Raw genomic sequence first — 19,574 nt, 5'->3', positions numbered from 1 at the left:
CTGGCAAGTTGGGTGGATTGGAACCAGATGAAGTTCAACATTGAGAAGTGTAAAGTGCTCCATCTGGGGATGAACAATCCCTAACATACTTACAGGCTTGGTGGCTCTAAACTGACTAGTACCATGACTGAAAGGAACCAAGGGGTAATAACAGACTGTAGCATAAACATGAACCATCAGTGAGATGCTTTTGCCAGCAGGTCAAATAATACTCTGGCATGCATCAACCGATGATGCATCTCAAGCAAAACCAAGGAAGTGATTCTTCCGCTTTACTTAGCATTGGTGAGACTGCAGCTGGAGTACTGTGTCTAGTTTTGGGCTCTGAACTTCAACAAGGAAATGGAAAAACTTGAGAGAGTTCAGAGAAGAGCCACCTGTATGGTCAGGGACTTGCAAGGCCAGCCATATGAGGACAGGCTGAGGGACTTGGGTCTCTTCAGCCTAAAAAAAGAGAAGGCTGAGAGGGGACTTGGTAGCAGCTTACCGCTAAATCAGGGGAATAGATCAAGGGCTTGGAAAGCAACTGTTCACCAGGGCACCCTTGGGGAAAACCAGATGTAATGGCCACAAAGTCCTGGAAGACCATTTCAGGCTTAACACTAGAAAAAACTTCTTCATAGGGTGTCCAGACTGTGGAAAAAACTCCCTCCAAAGGTAGTACAATCACCTACCCTGGAAACCTTCAAGAGGAGACTGGATGGTCACCTTGCTGGGGTCATCTGCTGGGCCTAGTGCAGGAAAGAGAACTGGGCTCCCCCAGACCCTGCCTTTCCTGCCTAGTGCAGAGAACTGGGCTCCCTCAGGCCCTGATATATTCCCCTGATATATTTATACGCTACCACCAAGTCCCCTCTCAGTCTTCTCTTCTCCCAGCTGAACAGTCCCAAGTTCCTCAGCTTCTCCTCATGTGACCTGGTCTCTAGGCCTCTACTCATGCATGTGGCCCTGCTTTAGACTCTCTTGAGCTTCTCCATATCCTTCTTGAAGTGCACTACCTAGAACTGGATGCAGTACTCCAAGTGTGGTCTCACCAAGGATGAGTAGAGTGGGAGGATGATATTCTTAGCCTTGTTCGAGATGCCTTGGTAGCCAGTGTTTGAATCAGTGTGGTATGTGCCCACAATTTCCCAGGCTATGTGTATATTTGTTGGCCTTGTTGTGTTAGACATGCTGTCTGCCTTAAAGGATGTGAGAACTGTGTGACTGTGTGACCAGGCCTTTAGAAATCAATTAACCCTTGCTGCCACCCTGGGCTATTGTTCTAATGTATATATATATATCTTTATATTACCTGTAGCAGGATTACCTTTGTGGGGCTTGGGTTGAGTCTCAGATTCAAGGGTCTGCTGTTTGATGGGTGGAGCCCACCCACCAATCTAGAGGCAGCATGAGGAAAGCAGTGTCCTGCCCTTTTCTGAAGGGAGGGGACAAGGAGCAGCTGGACCTGAATTAGAACTGCACTAGCCAGGTCCAGAGAACTTCGGGGGTGGAGCCCCTGAAGAGTATAAAAGGGGAGCGTGCTCGCCATGCTGGGGAGAGATGACGAGGGACAGTGAGGAGAGAGGAGCTCTGGAGACAGCCATCCTTGGGGCCTGCTTGAGCTTCAGTGGTGTGTGAATTGGAGTACAGGATTAGGCTCTCAGAGCCACTCAAGGTGGCTTGAGTCTGCAAACCCAGCAAGCAAGCGGCTGGGCAGTCAGTGTGCAGATTGGCACATGGAGAGCTGGCCCTGGGAGCATCTCAAGGCTGCTTGGGTCCCACACAGTGTGCAGATCAGTGCACGGAGACTCCGCCCTGGAACAGCTCATGGATGCTCAGGCCTCACCCAGTGCACAGGTCAGTGCATGGAGAACCCACCTTTGGAGCAGCTCGTGGCTGCTTAAGTTAGCCCTAGTCCTAGGCCGAGTGACTAGAGCCCCTCAGTGTGGCTCTGTCTTTAACTAAAAACAGCCCCAGTGCCCAGAACAGGGCCCAGGAAAGGGAGAACCTCTGGTATGATACTGGGCAACTGGGCCCTGTGAGGAGGTCTCATACTGGTCTCATACTGTAAGAATTCAGCTCGTGCGAGAGAGAGAAAGCCCTGGGCTGCCCCGTGCAGGGTGCCCGGCCATCGAGGAGAGCTGAAGGTGCTGCTGGAAGAGGCTGTCATGGGATTGGCCTTCAGGGGATGAGCCATGGCTTCTTCAGAGAGGAAGCGTGAGTTGCTGGGGAAGTGGGCCCCACGGGGGAGGTAGACACAAGACAGGACGGTCTGCCACCTCTACCTTCCATCACAGGAGGGGCGTGTTCACATCCCAGGATGGGGCTCTAAGGAAACCCCTTGGGGAGGTACTGAGTGCACTCTCTATTTTGCGTGATTGTTGTTGTGTCAAGGTCTATATAACTATGGTTATTGTTTAAGAGAATTTATATGGTTCATGTGTTCTTAATGTATTAATATGCATATTTGTATTGTTACTGGGTAGGTCTAGGGAATATTATTATTAGCTTATTTGGGTTCTATAAGTTGATTCCCCATATGTGTTTATCCCCTTAACTATCTTATTTATTGTGTTAATTGTTATATAGTCTATAAATTATATGGTTTATGTGGATTGTGGGATATTATACATAGTGTCATACGCAAAACTTTATTGTGAATATTTCATGTTTTATCTTAAGTATATATAGTTATTATAATAATAAATTGTATATAGTTAAGTAAGCACTGGGTCTCAGCCTGGCTTTGTAGAGAGGAGAGGGAACTGCTCTAATAGCACCCTGCCTGACCCCCACCACTGTCATTGGAAGACAGGATACACCCACATGGGTGAACCCAGGCTATATAGCTATAAGCCATTTTCCAAAAAGCAAACCTCCGAATACCATTTTCTAGTTGTCATTTTCTCACACATCATTGTAAATAATCTTGTAATTATTGTAAGTATTCTTGTTGTCTGTTATGATCTAATATAGCCTTGTGGTTTCCAGTTTAATCAAAGAGCCTGCTCATTTGTTTTTGCAGTAGAGTAATACTGGGCTGGAAGCAAACACCCTGCTAGGAGTCACTTGCCATTAACAAAGCCAAGTAAACAGTCAGTTTTAAATGACATAAAAAAGCAGAAGTAAAAGTATCATAGTCATTCAGGCTTCCAAAAAAGAACTCAAATTATAACTTGTGGGTAGCCATTTACATACTTTCATACACAACAGGAAATCCAAAGTATTCATTATGGGTCAAATTCAGGTTTGATACTGGTAGACTAAAGGCTGATAGAATTATGTTTGCTTCTATTAGCCTGACATTAGTCAAGTGACTCAAATGTTTCCAGGAGTCTTAGTGGACCCTAGGTTTGGAAGGGACATTGAGGGTCATCTGGCTCAGCCCCTTGCTATTGTCAGTGGATGAGGGTGGATAAAAACCTAGAAAAGTGATTGTTAGCTAGGATGCCATGGCACCCTGGGGTGCTATGGGATTTTTTCAAGGTTACCACAAGCTGTGCAATGTTAGCACTTTTAGGTGTTCCAACTGATTCCCAAGATAAATCCAGAGGTTTTAAATAAGAATCCATAGCATTTAAAAATATTCTGCCCTGTTGGGGTCTTTCTGAGTTCTTTGTACCAGAAAAAATGATCTACTATTTTTCTGTACCCAAAAATGAGTGAAAAGTAAGAGATGGCATTTTCTGAGGGATGCCTCAAGTCTAATGAGGGGTGTCTCATTTTTAAAGAGTCATACCTTGAGTCTGAAAAGGTTGAGAAGCATTGACCTAGACAGAGAGACATGGATTTAATGGTTACTGTTTCAAATCTGGCTCACTTCCTAGTGACTAAGTGGCATTTCACAACTGTCCCTGGCAAAATCATGGAGCACATCCTCAAGGAATCCATTTGTAAGCACTTGGAGGAAAAAAAATGGTGATTAAGAACAGTCACCATGGATTCACCAAGGGAAAGTCATGCCTGACCAACCTGATTACCTTCTATAACTGGTCAGGTTAATGAAGTTACCAGGGACTTCAGTGTCTAAGAAGGCTGGGACAAAGACATCCACCCCAGATGTAGGTGAAGGGTAACTGTCAAGGGCAAGTCTTGGGTCCTGGTGGCAGTGAAGAGCCTAATTGGGGTCACAGGGGCTAGCTGCCCTATCAGTGGCAAGCCCACACCATGCCTCTCCAACAAGGCTGGGCTGGGGGGTCTACCTGAGGAAGGCATGGGTATCCTCTTCCTTGGGCAGGTTTGGGCAAAGTGCCCTGACTCCCCACAATACAGGCAAAGGTACTGGGAATGATGGTGAGCCTTCTTCTCTGAGGGGAGTCTCTTTTTTAATCATGTCAAAGGTAGGGTGATAGTAGCTCTTCTGGGGATGGAGTTGGCTCTTCTTGGGTCCTAGTCCACCCCGGTGACCATGATGCAGCCTCATATTCCTGTTGGACTAGTGAGTGTCTATATGAAGGCTGAGGTCAATATGGTCATCCAAGGTAGCTGGGAGGTCCACTCAGACTAACTTGTCCTTAAGTCAGCCCTGAAGCCCTTGGCAGAAGAGGAAATGTTAAACAGCCTCATTCCACTAATTTGTATTGTTGCCTCATTCCACTGTATTGTATTGTTGACCAGTCATCTAAAATGAGACGCATAACTGCATATCAGGTGGTGCCCTTGTTGGAGGGTGTGGAGAGCCTGCTCCATTGTATGGACCTAATGTGGGTCTCCAGAGATCTTGGCCATGGCTTGGATAAAATTTTTGAACTTATCCAGGAGGAGATCTGCTGATTTTGGAAGTGGGGAAGCTCAGGCCAGTGTGTTACCACTCAAGAGGCTGAGGATCATCCCACCCTAGATGTATCAGAGAGGTAGGTTTTGGGGCAGGGTCAAAATGAGAGGTGACATTGGTTAATGAACCCTAAAAAGCAGTGGAGAGCCCCATCGATCTTGGCACATAGAAGGATCTAGGGTTCAGGATGGACAAATGTGCTAGACACACCAGTGGGCCTACAAGTTGGTTTGCAGGGCTGTGATCTGAGCTTCTGACCCTTGTAAGGCAGCCAATAATTCATCCTTGGACATCCACCATGGTGGTAGATCCATCCCCCTGTACCTCATGGGTCTGTGAGGCATGCTTTGCTGTGAGGGTTTGACTGGGATGTAGGTACTGGGCCTGCAGGTAGGCCCTGACGGGCAACCAGGAGGTCAGCTGAGTGGGGTACAGATTACCAGGGCATCTGGTCAGGGTCTGGATCAGCAAAGTGGGGAATGTAGAACCAAAGGCTAAGATTGCTGAGAAGGAGATCAGACGGCACTTTTACACATGCTCCAACATGTTCTGATTAGAACAAATCAGAGCAGACTCCAGCGTGTTGCAACATCTTGTGTATTCAACATCCCCACATTTCAAAATGGCCACGGGGGCACTTTAACGAAAGCCCGTTGAACAAGTTTTAGCTAAAGCCCCTCTGCCACCATTTTGAAATGCAGAATGCTGAATACACTGTGAACTTTTCAATTACAGCAGCTCCTGAGACCATGTGTATAGGTGCTGGAGAGGCTTAATCCAGGGCGCAAGCTGAGGTCCAAAGCCAGGAGAATCAGAGAGCCAGGTGCCGTGTTCCAGGGAAGATCAAAGAAGAGCATCAGGAAAAGCCAACACCAAGTCAAGAGCCAGAAGAACTAGAGAGCTGTAGATGCAAGGCTTGCCAGAGCAGACTGAAGCCGTTGTCAAAGCCAGCCTGCAGCTTGAGGCTGCACATGTGCTTAAAAGGGCTGAGTGGCATTCTCAGCCAATCCAGTTACAGAGAACTGGGGCAGTCTCAATAGCCCAGAATCAAGGTCAGGTATGGAAGCTCCCTGGCTCGGGCTAACTGGCCAGAGGTTCAGACACCTAGCATCCCCTCCCAGTACTACTTAAAGATATTTTTTAAGAACTTTAGAATTTTTCTTGATTAAAATTTATTATATGGATCACATTTAATGGAATGCTTTGGAAACTTTGTGTAACTACAACAAAAAAGCTTCATATAAGGCATTATTGTGATTAAATACTGAAATACTGTATCATTCATATTTAATTATTTTTAAAGGATTCTTCCTTGAATTGTATTGTCCTTCAAAAATAGTGCTATGAGGGAGTGCTATAAATGTTCACACAGTCCAATCCACAGGTTGGGATCATCCCTAGCTAAACCTTCCCAGAAAATATTTGTCTAACTTGCTCTCTTAAAAATCCTGATGGTGGAGATGCCACCATCCCTCAAGGCACTCTGTTCCAGAATTAACCACTCTCATTGTTAGAAAGTTCTTTCTAATATTTAGGCCATTTTCCTTGACGAAAAAAAGTAGCTCATTGCTTCTTGCCTGTCATCTATGGACATGGAGAACAGTTGATTGCTGCCCCACTTTATAACAATACTTTTCATATTGGAAAACTGGTATCTAAACTCCACCATGTTCCCTCAGTTTTAACCTTATTCAGACTAATAAGCTTTATTCTGTCAACCTTTACTCCTATGTCATGTTTTCTAGATATTGAATCATTTTTATCACAGTCTTTGGACTTTTCCAAAATTTCTATGTCTTTCTTAAAATCCTGTTGTTGGAACTGGACACAGTTCTTTAAGTCCTCACCACTGCTGAATAGAGTGGACACATCATTTTCTGTTTCTTCTGACAATGCAGTCACTTCAAATTAGAAACTGTACCTTGTTAATGCACTCCCCTCCAGCAAACTGAATGTCTAAGCTTTCTTCCTATATCCAGGCCTCTCCTCTTTTCTCTGCCTGCATCCTTGTTTTCCTTCTCTTTAGTTCTCAACTCCTTCAGCCTTGATACCCAGGCTTTGTTTGTCTGTTTTTGGAGTGGGTGAAACTAAAATGTGTTCTTTGGTTATTTACACAAATCCCTTTTAAAAAACATCATCTGTTCTTTCATTACTGCATAAACTGTCACTGTTTTCAGTGTCACCTTCCTTTGCTGTAATCAAGGATGCTGCAACACTGGGGCCAGGTACAGGCATTACGTTTTACTGGTATAAGTTATCAAAAACTGGTCTATGCCTGTAACAGAACAGCAGTTTGTTGCTCAAAAGTGGTCTACAGCCTTAACAGAACATAAATTCAGCACACGGAGAATGACAGAACCAGGTCTAGATTTTGTTGGGGTGGTGGCAGCAAAAGGGGTAATGTGTGTTCTGTCTACCAATCTAAACTACACCACTTACAGAAAACCATGCAACTTAGATTGGCTCCACCTCAGGGTTTTTGAATGTCTGTACCTAGTCTGAGGTACCAAATGCCCTTAGCACCCAGATTTTGCCTTTGCCTGATGCATTCTCCACTATGTTGAAGACGGAAGACATGAAAGAAAGTGCAATAGTTTTGTTTTTAAAAGAATAAAGTACAGGGCATGGAATTGGTGAGGCTTAGCACCTTCTTATCAGATGTCGTTAGTAGCAGAAATAGGATTCTCAGTGACACCACAAAATTGATTAGAGGCAGGGAAAACCTTCTATGTGATGGCAGATTAAAAACAGTGGAACTGAAGACAGAAGAGGAATGAAGAGTGACAGGACAAAGTTAGGCAAATAATGACTGCCTAGGGAAGGTAAATCAGGTACTACTATATCTAACTTTTCTCATAATACCAGAAAAGAGGAAATTAATGGTATTTTAAGAGACAAAATTTAAAAGCCAATGACAGAAAATACTTTAAATTATAAAAGCTTTCTGACAGTCTCTTCAGCAATAGTGATTGCCCATTGAACTCATTGCCACAGAAGCTTGGACAGTTAAAAAAGATTGAAAAAATATGTATAATTCAGAACTATTCAGATACTAAAATAAAATAATATGAACTCTCATGCGCCAATCACCAGCATCAACAGCACCAGCCTCTGCATGTGGGGATAAGAAAAAACTTTCCTTATGGGTTAATTACTCTGAAATCACCCAGTTTGAGGTTTTAGAATTCTTCTTGTGTGCTTACCAGTGGTGGTAGGCTCTTCTACAGAAATCATACTGGACTGACAACCTGTACCATGGATCTAGATTCTGATCCACAATGATGTGCATATTTCTATACCCTGAAAAATAGTGAGGGCTCAGACCAAACCTCCTCTTCTCTCTCTAAAAAATAAATAATAATTGTAGTAATTTATTGTTTAGTGAAATTGCAGGATAATAATAAAAACTCCCTGCTGCATCCATTAACTACAAAACATATATAGAAGTCATTTATCATACAGGAAAAAAGCAGGAAGAAAGCAAAAGAAAATGTAGCAGCGTAAAAAATGAGGCAATGCAACATCGTTTTTCACGAACACCAACTGCGTTTAATTAAGCCTGAAAACTGAGAAATAATCAAGGACACGCTACTTTTCTCATTTTTAAAGAGCTGAATTTTATTTTCCTAAATTTCACACATAGAGAAGTCTGAATGACAAGTTACTCTACCAGAAGTTGAGAGTGATTTGAGGCGGGAGTAACCTGACTGACAGCAGTCAAAATGTCTGTGGCTTCTTGTTGTGAAGAAAAAAAACTTAGCCTTATTAAAAAAATGCTGTTTTTCTTCACAAAGTACACTGCACCAATACTTACACACCCTTGCCAACCACCACAGCACTTCTATTCTCCAGCTGACACCAATGGTATCAATGTACTTTTTATAGAAAGTGGAAGAGCAGTGTGTTTCCAGAAATAATTCTATCACAACCTCTGCCTCTTTCTGAAAGTGAAATTAGAAGAGAAGATACTGTTGGTGCCACAGGCTCAGAACAGCTTGACCTAAATCTTGAAAGCTGAGGGGTGCAATTAAAAAATGATGACTACCAGCATAACCAGTGCTGTTCTTGCCCTACAGGAAAGAAAGAACGTGCAATATTAAGTTAACTACACTTGATTCTTCTTGGCTTCACTGAAGAAAACATGTCTGAACATAAAAGCCTGAGAAGGTAACTCTGAAGTTTTTCTTAGCTTTACTGTCAACCTGAGTAAGTTGGCAATTAAACCATGACAATCATGTCATTATTAGAAGATGAAGGCCACTATTGTCTTTGGATATTTTTCATATTAGCTTGCATGTTGAAGCCATGTTCAGCTTCTGTTTCTTTAATGTATTTAAATGGCATTTACTATCTAAATACAGAATGATCAGGTCATACATCAAAATAAATAAAATCAAGCAATATGAAGAGACCCAAAGGGTAAACTCAATAGCTCTTGGATGACTCAGCTTGCCAAATAAAATGGGACAACTCTGAAATCACGTGAAGAGAAAGGAGGATAAGGAAGAGAATGGAAGAGAGCAAAACTGAAGAAAACAGTGAATTCTCACATGCCACATTACATTCCCCTTCACAAAAAACAAAAAAATCTCACAAGTCAGGATTATTGAAATAAACAAGCTTCACACAACAGTGTAAAAGTAATTACTATGGCACTCTAGATGACCTCCTCCTGGGAGAGAATTCCTCAAGCAAGATTAAATCACAGGAAGCTGTGTTGATGGGTTGGTCCTGAATGGACTGAGCCACTAAAGTCCAGATGCTCAAAGGCATTGATTTTTCTATCTAAATATATCTTTGAGGAGCTTGGCCTAACAATCAGCTCACTGACTGTAACTACTGAGCAGTTACTTCTGGACATAAGAGATGACTGAAGTATTGAGGTTCCAGATTATAAATGCCTATAACGTAGAATCTGGGGAAGCTTTTGTGAAGTAAGATGGCATGTGAATTTAAAGCATAACAGCTATTCTATGGTAGTTCCTTATAGAGACACTTTTATACAGCAATATAAGTGCACCCGAGGGTCTTGAAAGAGCTGGCAGACATCATTGCATCCCCCTTGGCAGGGATATTTGAAAACTTGTGGCACTTGGGTGAGGTCCCAGATGACTGGAAAAGAGCCAATGTGGTCCCTATCTACAAGAAAGGAAGGACTTGGGGAACAGACCAGTCCATCTGATGTCCGTCCCTGGAAAAATCCTGGAGAAAATTGTCAAGGGATCCATCAACACCAGACTAACGGAAAGCAAACTTCTGAATGCCAGCCAACATGGCTTTGTGACTGACAGGTCTTGCCTGACCAACCTCATCTCCTTCTATGACCGGATAACACATGCCCTGGACAAGAAAGATGATGTGGATGTCATACATCTGGACTTCAAGAAGGCTTTTGACCTAGTTCCCTATGATGTCCTCATGGTTAAGCTGGGGAACTGTGGCCTTGATCATCATATGGTCCGATGGCTAGGCAACTGGCTATGGGGTTGGACCCAAAGAGTACTAGTTGAAGGGAGCAAATCAATGTGGTACAGGGTTACCAGGGGAGTCCCTCAGGGCTCAGTACTTGGGTCAGTACTCTTTAACATTTTCATCAATGATCTGGATTCAGAAGTCAGATATAAACTGGCTACATTCATGGATGATACCAAATTATGGTGGAGGGCGGACACACCACAGGACAGGCTGGGGATACAGGCCAACTTGGACACTCTCTCAAGGTGAGCTGACTAAAACCTGATGGCCTTTAATGCAGAAAAGTGCAAGGTGCTGCACCTTGGTAGGAAACCCCCCCAGCATACTTACAGGCTCATCAGTGCTGAGCTCACTAGCACCATGACCCAAAGGGACTTGTGGGTCTTGACAGACCACAAGATGAATGAGCCACCAATGTGATGCTGTGACTGGCAAAGCTAACCGAACTCTGGTGTGCATTCACTGATGCATCTCAAGCAAAACCAGGGAAGTCATCCTCCCACTTTACGCAGCTCTGGTGAGGCTATGTCTGGAGTACTGTGTCCATTGTCCTCTTGCTTCAGGATGTGGAGAAGCTTGCAAGAGCTCAGAGGACAGCCACTCTTATGATCTAATGCCTGGAGGGAAGGCCGTATGAGGAAAGGCCGAGGGACTTGTGACTCTTCAGTCTGGAGAAGAGGAGGCTCAGGAGGGACTTGGTGGCAGCCTACAATTACATAAGAGGGGTACATCAGGTCCTGGGAGAACAGCTGTTCACCAGAGCTCCCCAAGGGATAACAAGATCTAATGGCCATGGACTCCAGGAAGGCTGATTAGGCTAGACATAAGAAAAAAAAAGAGTTCTTTACAGTGCGTGTGTCCAGGGTCTGGAACAAACTCCGCCCCCCAAGGTTGTGCAAGCACCTACTCTGGACTCCTTCACAAAACAGGTAGATTTATTTCTTGCTGGGGTCACTTAATCCCAGCTGACTTCCTGCCTATGGTGTGGGGGCTGGACTCGATGATCTCATGAGGTCCCTTCTAGCCCCTAATGTCTATCAAAGTGCAGTTTATTTTACCCCCACCCCAGACTATACTAAGTTAAATCATCCTTATACACTTTAAATATAGAACAAGAATGTCTACTTGGGTAGTTAGTGTGGAATAGCTACTGACCTCAGTAGACCAGCTCTAAGACTTTGAATTATACTGAATAAAATGACATATCATAGATCCACTGCGTACTTTCAGAGGTGAATAAGTCTGTAAACCATGATGGTGATGGAGAAGCAGTAAATACAGTGCTGTTTTTCAAGTGGTATTTAGCTGGCTGAAAGATGTCTGAGATCTGCCAAAGCTAACATGAATCACATTAAAAGGATTCTTTTGCATGTGCATTTGGGTCAAGCTGCAGGTGTTTGGCAGAATAAACATAAATGAGGACAAACAGTTGCAACACTCCTTTTGGTGAAGAATTTATGAACCAACTGTGTCCTGTGTGAGGAGGAGGGAAACATATTATGAATTATTTACATGTGTAACCCTTCTGCCAGGCACTGGTAGGCAGCATAAGGGCCGGGTTCGCATTTTGGGGTACCTCATACATTTATACCTGTGGATTGAGCCCCCACCCAGAAATCTGGGAACACTAAATTAATTACTGGGGTGTCCGGCATAAACAAAAAACCCCTCCTCACAAGCAGCGTAACCAAAAAACCCCCAAACAACCCCCCTACCCCCCGCAAAACCCGATTTCATATAGAAAACAGGAAAAACAAAAACAAATGCAATGTGAAACACTACTAACTACACAACATAGTCTATAGGTTGCGCTGAGCCAGGGGGAAGCTCCTTAACAAATGGGAAAGGAAATATCTTCCCATAAAGACACAGAGTCATTTTGACCTGATTTAGCCCAATCAGAAGGTCAGAGTAGTGCTATGAAGGTCTAAAGTGCCCTTCATCCCTGTTCATGGAACAGAGCATGGGAGTATTTGCACAACATGGGTCTTCTCCAGGCTGGTGTACAAAACCCCTCAGGGAATGGGACACACAGCTCCTAAATGACCTCTTGACACTGCCCATTTTACACAACATCACTCATTTTGTTTTCATGGGGTTGTCTGTACCTGTGGAAGAGGATGCATGATCGGCCCCTTGATAGATAAAAGCAGGTTTTGTGCATTTAAAATTTAAAATTTTGAGTAGCTAGATCAAAATTTGGCTCTTAATATTCTGATACTGATCCCATTTGTAGATGCTTCAGCTGAATTCTGCATAACCATCTGAAAATGCAATCTGATGAACAGGGGGATTTTTTGTCCAGGAGACATAAGTAGTAGTAATTATAGTGTCTAAGTGAGCATATTATTCTACTGCAAAACGAGTCCTCCTTACGAGAAACTCTGTGATTCAAAATCATTGATTGATTAAAAGGAAAATAAAAATGGAGCTTCCCTAGTATTATGTCTGCCAAAATCTCTCTGGTTCTTGAACTGAACTTTTGTAAGTTTTCAAAGCTTTGTTTCCTGGGATTGCTGAAGTACTGCTGTTTCTGATGCAATCCCAAAACACTAAGTACTGCAGAAAATGGTACACTTCTCTGATTTCCAGGAAATTGGAACATTCGACTGAGGGTTCGACGTTACACTGACCATGAGCACACGAGCTCTCAGAACACCAACTGTTCTTGGAAAAAAAAAGTTGTCAGTGAATGATGCAACCACTTAAATCAAGGGAAACCTATCTTAGTCTAGGGTAATCTGTGGAGTAAGGTAGTTTGCCCTTGACAGCTATTTATTCGCTTGCCATTTACTGATGATTTTTGCACCAAGATTCCCTATCTTGACAAAATTCTTCTATGGGGACTAATAACAGTGCTTTTGCTTGGGCTTTTAAATACACACAATGATTTCCTCACAAGCTCAAAGGAAAGATATTATGGAACTGTGATATGGATGCAATGCACATTGCCAAGACAATCCAACCAAAAATAAATAGAATTGACATGCTGCATGGATAGTTGTAAAGTTTGTACTCAACACTGAACAGTCCCTGTAGAGCCTTGTCTTATGGGCCATTGTTGTGCCCATCTTCAAGAAGGGGAGGAGAGAGGACCCAGGCAACTATAGGCCAATTAGCCTAACTTCTATGCCAGGGAAAATCCTGGAAAATTCATCGAGGAGTCTATATGTGATATGCTTGCAGAAGGTAGGATTCTGAACAACAGCCAGCATGGCTTAGTCATGGGCAGGTCTTGTCTTACCTATTTCAACTCTTTCTGTGACCAGGTAACTCGCCACCTGGATGAGAGAGAGGAGGTCAAAATTATATACCTAGACTTCTAAAAAGCCTTTGGTCTGGTAACCCATAATATTCTTGTGGGAAAATTGGAGGATTGCAGGCTTAACTGCTCGACAGTCAGGTGGGTAGGAAGCTGGTTGCAGGGTAGGACCCAGAGAGTTCTAATGAGCGGATCTGTGTCATCCTCTTAAAAAGTGGCTGGTGGTGTCCCTCAAGGTCTGTGCTTGGTCCACTGCTTTTCGACATCTTTATTAATTATGTGGATGTGGGGGTGAAGAGCACACTGGCCAAGTTTGCAGACAACACCAAGTTATGGGGGAGCGCAGTCATGCTTGAAAATAAGCTGCAGATACAGGTGGAACTAGACAGACTGGCAAGTTGGGCAGGTCAGAACCAGATGAAATTCAACATTGGGAAGTGTAAACTGCTCCGTCTGAGGATGAACAATCCCCAACATACTTACAGGCTCAGTGGTGCCAAACTGACTAGCACCACAACTGAAAGGGATATAGGGCTAATTATAGAACATAGTATGAACACGAGCCATCAGTGCAATGCTGTAGCCAGCTGGGCAAACAATACTCTGGCCTGCATCAACCGATGCATCTCAAGCAAAGCCAAGGAAGTGATTCTTCTGTTTTACACAGTATTGGTGAGACTGCAGCTAGAGTACTATGTCCAGTTCTGGGTGCTGCACCTCAACAAGGACATGGAAAAGCTTTATCCCTTCCAGCCCTTTACAATCTATGACTGAATTGCCAGGTTATCCATGGCACATGCTGGGAGCCAATTTGCTGACCTAGCACGTGCTGGGAGCCAAATTATTGATCTCTTTACCTCATTGGTGATTGTTACTCTTGTTGCTTAGAGATGGTGCAGTTACAAAACACCACAACTGAGAGAGTTAAATGATGCTGAAGAGTATATATCAGTGCCATGGCATACCTTCAGTTTTAAGAACAAATAATGGTCCACAATTTTCTGGAGCTGCATTTAAGCAATTTGCAACTCAATATGATTTTCAGCATATCACCATCAGTCCACATTTCCCATGTAGCAATGGGGATGCAGAACGTGCAGTATGGACTGTAAAGAATTGCTTAAGAACACAGATCTCTATTACACTCTCCTGATGGTTCAACACCATTAGAGCATGGATGGAGTTCAGATGAGTTGCTTATGAGCCCCTGACTCCATACAGCTCTGACAAGTATGGTAGATGACATCCAAACTTGTCAATGTGCAGGAATTTCATGAGAAAGATAAACTGATAAAGGACTGTCAGAGATGGAATTCTAACATTAGACATGCCTCAAGAAATGCACCTGATCTTATCCCACAGCAGGAAATATGGATTCCAGATGCAGGAGCACTAAGCGCTGTCCAGGCTAGGGCAGATACCCCTTATTCATATTGGGTGGAGACACCTAGACGTTTTCTACGTAGAAATCGAGAGCATCTCCATCATACTCCACCTGTTTACTATAGTATGTCAAGACATGCATCAGTTCCATCAAATAGATTCACAAATCTAGTCTATCTGCTTTAAGTGAAAAATCTTATATATGTTTCTGTTTCTACTATTGTCTTTTTTTAAGAAAGGAAGTGGTAAATACTCACCAAGTGAGTGATGTGCTTGTAACTTCTCTCAAGATGATTTTGCACTTCTTTGAAAGTCCTTCAATTTCTTCTAAAATGAGGGATGTAGTAGTAAGGGTTATCACCCTTCCTGAGTGCTGACATGAGGACATCAACAAGAAGTTGTCAGCCATCTTTGTGTGTATGTTAGTTGTTGCAATAAAGCTCTTTGAGAGCTAGAAGTCTCTCTGCCTTTTCCCGAGCTATGTGATACCACATTTTGGAAGATCTTAGTGCCTTGAAAGTCAAGTTAAATAGATTTAGCACAAATACTTTAAAGAATATCAATAAAAATCATTAGTGGAGGTAGACAAAATGCTATGTTTACAGAAACTGTGTAAATGCTCCATAAACAGGGCTAAAATAAGAACCCATCAAGTCTGTTTTGTATGTACACATTCCATATGCTTTCAAATTTCAAAAGCACTCAGGACTGGCTTAGACCAGCTCCTTACGAAGTCATTGGTAAAGCTCCCATTGAATCCAGTACAGAGCAGAGTTGAGTGCTTTAAAATTATCCTACCTCCCAATAACTTTCCTCGGCCAGGTATAGCTAACCAATCTAGTTACTTGGGCATGCAGAGATGAAGTCAGGAAGGTCAAAGCACAATAGGAGATGCAATGAAGAGTAAAAAGAAAGGTTTCTACAAGTATGTTAGCAACAACAGGAAAGTTAAGAAAAGTATGGGTCCCTTACTGAATGGGGGAGGCAACTGAGTGGCTGATGATACGGAAAAGGCTGAAGTACTCAATGCCTTTTTTAGCTTGGTCTTCACAGGCAAAGTAAGCTTCTGGATACTGCACCAGGCAGAACAGTCTGGCGGGGAGGTGAGCAGCCTCAGTGGTGAAAGAGCAGGTAGATACTATTTAGAAAAGCTGGATGTGTACAAGTGCATGGGGCTGGTTTTGTTCAATATCTGTATAAATGAACTGGAAAATGGCATAGAGTGCACCCTCAGCAAGTCTGCACCCAAGCAGGGGGGGCGGGGTGCTAGATACACTGGAGGGTAGGGCTAGGATTCAGAGTGACTGTAGTTATGCCAACTCCTGGGCACAACTCTCCCATTGCTTACTTTCACTGGGGAGCATGTTAATTCCCCCAGACACTCACCTGCCTCAACTTGATGAAAGATCTAGATAGAATTCTGCCTAGGGGGAAACTGCTTGGCAAATTGGGTCCTTCGTCAAACTGAATTCACAGATTCACAGAAGTTTAAGGCTGCATGAGACCATCAGGTCTAGCCCCCTGTTCTGGGCAGGAAAGACTTCTGGGGTTAAATAACCCCACCAAGGTGTGTGTCTAGTTTCCTTTTGAAGATCTCCAGGGTAGGTGCCTGCACCAGCCCCACTGAGACTCTATTCCAGAGTCTAATCACACAGACTGTGAAGAAGTTTTTCCTTATATCCAGCCTGAAACCTTCTTCTGGAATTTATGACCTTTGCTCCTGGTTTCCCCCTGGGGTGCTTTGGTGAACAGTTGTTTGCCTAGCCCCTGATGCTCTCCCCTGATATATTTGTAAGCTGCCACCAAATCCCCCCAAAGTCTTTTCTTTTCTAAGCTGAACAGTCCCATATCTGTCAACCTTGCTCTTCAGGCCTCTAATCATAAGAGAGGCTCTTCTCTAGACTCTCTCAAGCTTCTCCACATCCTTCTTAGTGTGGCACCTAGAACTGGATGCAGTGCTCCAGCTGCAGTCTCACCAATGACAAGTAGAGCAGGAGAAAAACTTCCTTAGTTTTTCTTGAGAAGCACTGGTTGATGCATGCCAGCATACTGTTTGCTCTGCTAACTGTAGCATCACACTGGTGGCTCATATTCATTTTATGGTAAATTATGACTCCCCGGTCCCTTTTGACATGGATAGCTAGCTATCCTAGCTAGCACCACTGAGTCTGTAAGTTTGTTGCAGATTTTTCCTCCCCAGATGGAGTAGGTTACACTTCACAGTATCAAACAGCATCTGGTTCCGGTTCCCGCATCTAACTAATCTGTCTAGGTCCACCCGGATCATCAACCTACCCTGATGCATGGCTGCACTTCCTGAGAGCTTCACATCATTGGTGAACTTTGCCACATCCAGATCATTGATGAAGATGTTGAAAAGCACTGGTCCAAGTACTGAACCCTAGAGGACCCCCAGGTCAAAGCAGATCCATCTATTATTACTCTCCACGGCCAGTTTCCCACCCATCTGACCATTGAATAGTTGAGTCCGTAGTCCCCTACTTTTACCTTGAGATCCTCATGGGACACCAAGTCAAAGGCCTTCCTAAAGTCCAAGTAAATGATGATGACCCCATCTCCCTTATCCAGGTGGTGAGTAACCTGATCATAGGAGGAGATGAGGTTAGTCAGACATGACCTACCCATGATAAAACTGTGCTGACTGTTGCTCAGAATTTTGCCTTCTACTAGCTTTTCGCATATGGACTCCTTGAGAAATTTTTTGAGGATTTTTCCATTGAAGTCAGGCTGATCACCCTGTGGTTCCCTGGGTCCTCTCTCCTCCTCTTCTTGAAGATGGGCAGAACACTGGCCCTCTTTCAGTCTTCTGGGACCTCTCCTGAGTACCACAAATGCTCAAAGAGGTTTGCCAGTGGCCCTGTGATGATTTTGGCTAGTTCATCCAGCACTCTTGGGTAGAGTTCATCCATCCCTGTTGACCTATAGATATCTAACCTCTCTAGCTGTTCTTTCACAAGCTCTGCATTGACTGTTGGGAGGTCAACATACACAACATGAATCATAATACCATGACTATTCTGTGTCATACTTGCATTCAACAGGCTATCACTCTTAGACTGGTGGAATACAGATGTGAAGTACTCATTCAGGACTTCAGTTTTCTCCTTGGTGTTGATGATCAGATGTCCAGATACATTGAGCAGTGGTGCCACATTTCCATTGGCTTTCCTCCTGTTACCTACATACCTATAGAAGGACTTCTTATTGTCCTTGATTTCAGTTGCTAACCTGAATTCAGTTACTGCCTTTCTTTTCTAATCTGCCTCCTACAGGTGTGGACCAATCTTATTTAATTCTCCTTGGGGCCTCTTCCTAGCTTCCACCATTAGTAAGCCTTCCTTTTCTTTTTCAGATATGAGACTTTCCTATTGAGTCAAGATGGCCTCCTGGCCCTTGTGCCACCTTTTTTGTATACAGGTATGGGAAACTTCTGCGCACTGAGGATTGTGTCTGTCGCAGAGCACTCAGGTGCCCTGCCACTGAGAGCACAAATGGCTCAGGAGAGACCCCTAGTGGCGAGAAGGGGGAGGCTCAGCTGCCAGTCACCAGGACTGCGCAAGTGCTGGTTCCTAGGGCAACCAGTGAAACCTAGAGACAGGAAGAGGCAGGGCTTAGCCCTTCTTAAGCCCAGGCAGGAGGCCAGGAGGACAGTTTCCCTCTGGCGGCCGAGGGAGGAGGAACTCAGCCAGTGCAGACGAAGGGGAGAACTCTGATGGTGGGAACATCCCCTGGTTGCTGCTGGGGTTGGTGCACTCTCTCTCTGGTAGGGATTGATTCTTGTTTGACTGGATGGTCTAGCTTTTATGTTGTAGTCCAGGGGCTTTGTGTTCTTGTGTTTATTGTTTTGACCAGAGGACCAGGTGAGGCTATAAGGGGTTGGAGGAGGCCTCATAGGGATTCCACAGTAGCATGGGGCTTCCTGGTGCTGGAGAGGACGCAGCATTTTGGGGTGCATTGGCCCCAGCCCCAGAGTCAGGGGGGCAGTGAGACGCCCCGGAGCCAAGTGAAGGGGGTAGCGAGGAGCCTGGAGCGGGCACTGGCGAGAAGCCCCAGAATGGGCAGTGCAGGACAAGCTAGAGGGCACCGGTAGGGGCGTGGGCTGTGAGATGAGCTAGAGGGCACCGGCGAGGGTGCAGGCTGAAGGACAAGCCAGAGAGCATCCGCGTGGCACAGAGAGTAGAACAGACCTGAACAATTTCAGATACATCTGCAAAGCTTGGGCTGCGGTGTAAGGGGAGGAAAGAAGCTGCAGATAGTGTCTCAGGCACTGATACAGAAAATAGGCAGCCTCCCGCTTGATTAAAATCTTCCAATCAAGCAAATAGCAACAAGGCATGGCAGGTGAGAAGGCAGGTGGTTGGCCCTTAATCGGTGTTGCGGGATCACTAGTAGACGGCCCTGAAGAGGCACGACTGTCACAGTGTCCTTGAGGAATGACCACTCTTCATCCATAATCTTTTCCTGTGGTCTATGATCCTGTATGGCATTACTCACTAAAGTCCTTAGTTTATTGAAGTCAGCTTTTCTGAAGTCAAGAATTTGTACCTTACTGCAAGATTTAACCAAATTAACAAAATATGCCATATGGCAAGACACTTATGGGGCTCCTCCACCTGTAGACTCTTGCCACAGGCCTCTATATTGAACTCTAGCTCCAGCTGTTAAGTCTGTCTTCAC

At 44.2% G+C, this 19,574-nt stretch overlaps 1 long non-coding RNA gene across 1 annotated transcript; it reads right to left on the bottom strand.

The window, feature by feature from the left end:
• Positions 1 to 413: 413 nt before the first annotated feature.
• LOC109308693 lies at positions 414 to 10,519 on the bottom strand. The gene is made up of 3 exons (XR_002100678.1): positions 10,427 to 10,519; positions 996 to 998; positions 414 to 428 (listed from the first exon to the last, which is right to left on the bottom strand). It is a non-coding gene; the product is annotated as an uncharacterized LOC109308693 (long non-coding RNA).
• Between the last annotated feature and the right edge of the window lie 9,055 nt (positions 10,520 to 19,574).

This window comes from Crocodylus porosus, unplaced genomic scaffold (genome assembly GCF_001723895.1).
Source record: "Crocodylus porosus isolate Cpor-Errol unplaced genomic scaffold, CroPor_comp1, whole genome shotgun sequence".
Lineage (NCBI taxonomy): Eukaryota > Metazoa > Chordata > Crocodylia > Crocodylidae > Crocodylus > Crocodylus porosus.
Note: the sequence above shows the minus strand (reverse complement) of the source record. Positions and strands in the feature narration are given on the sequence as shown.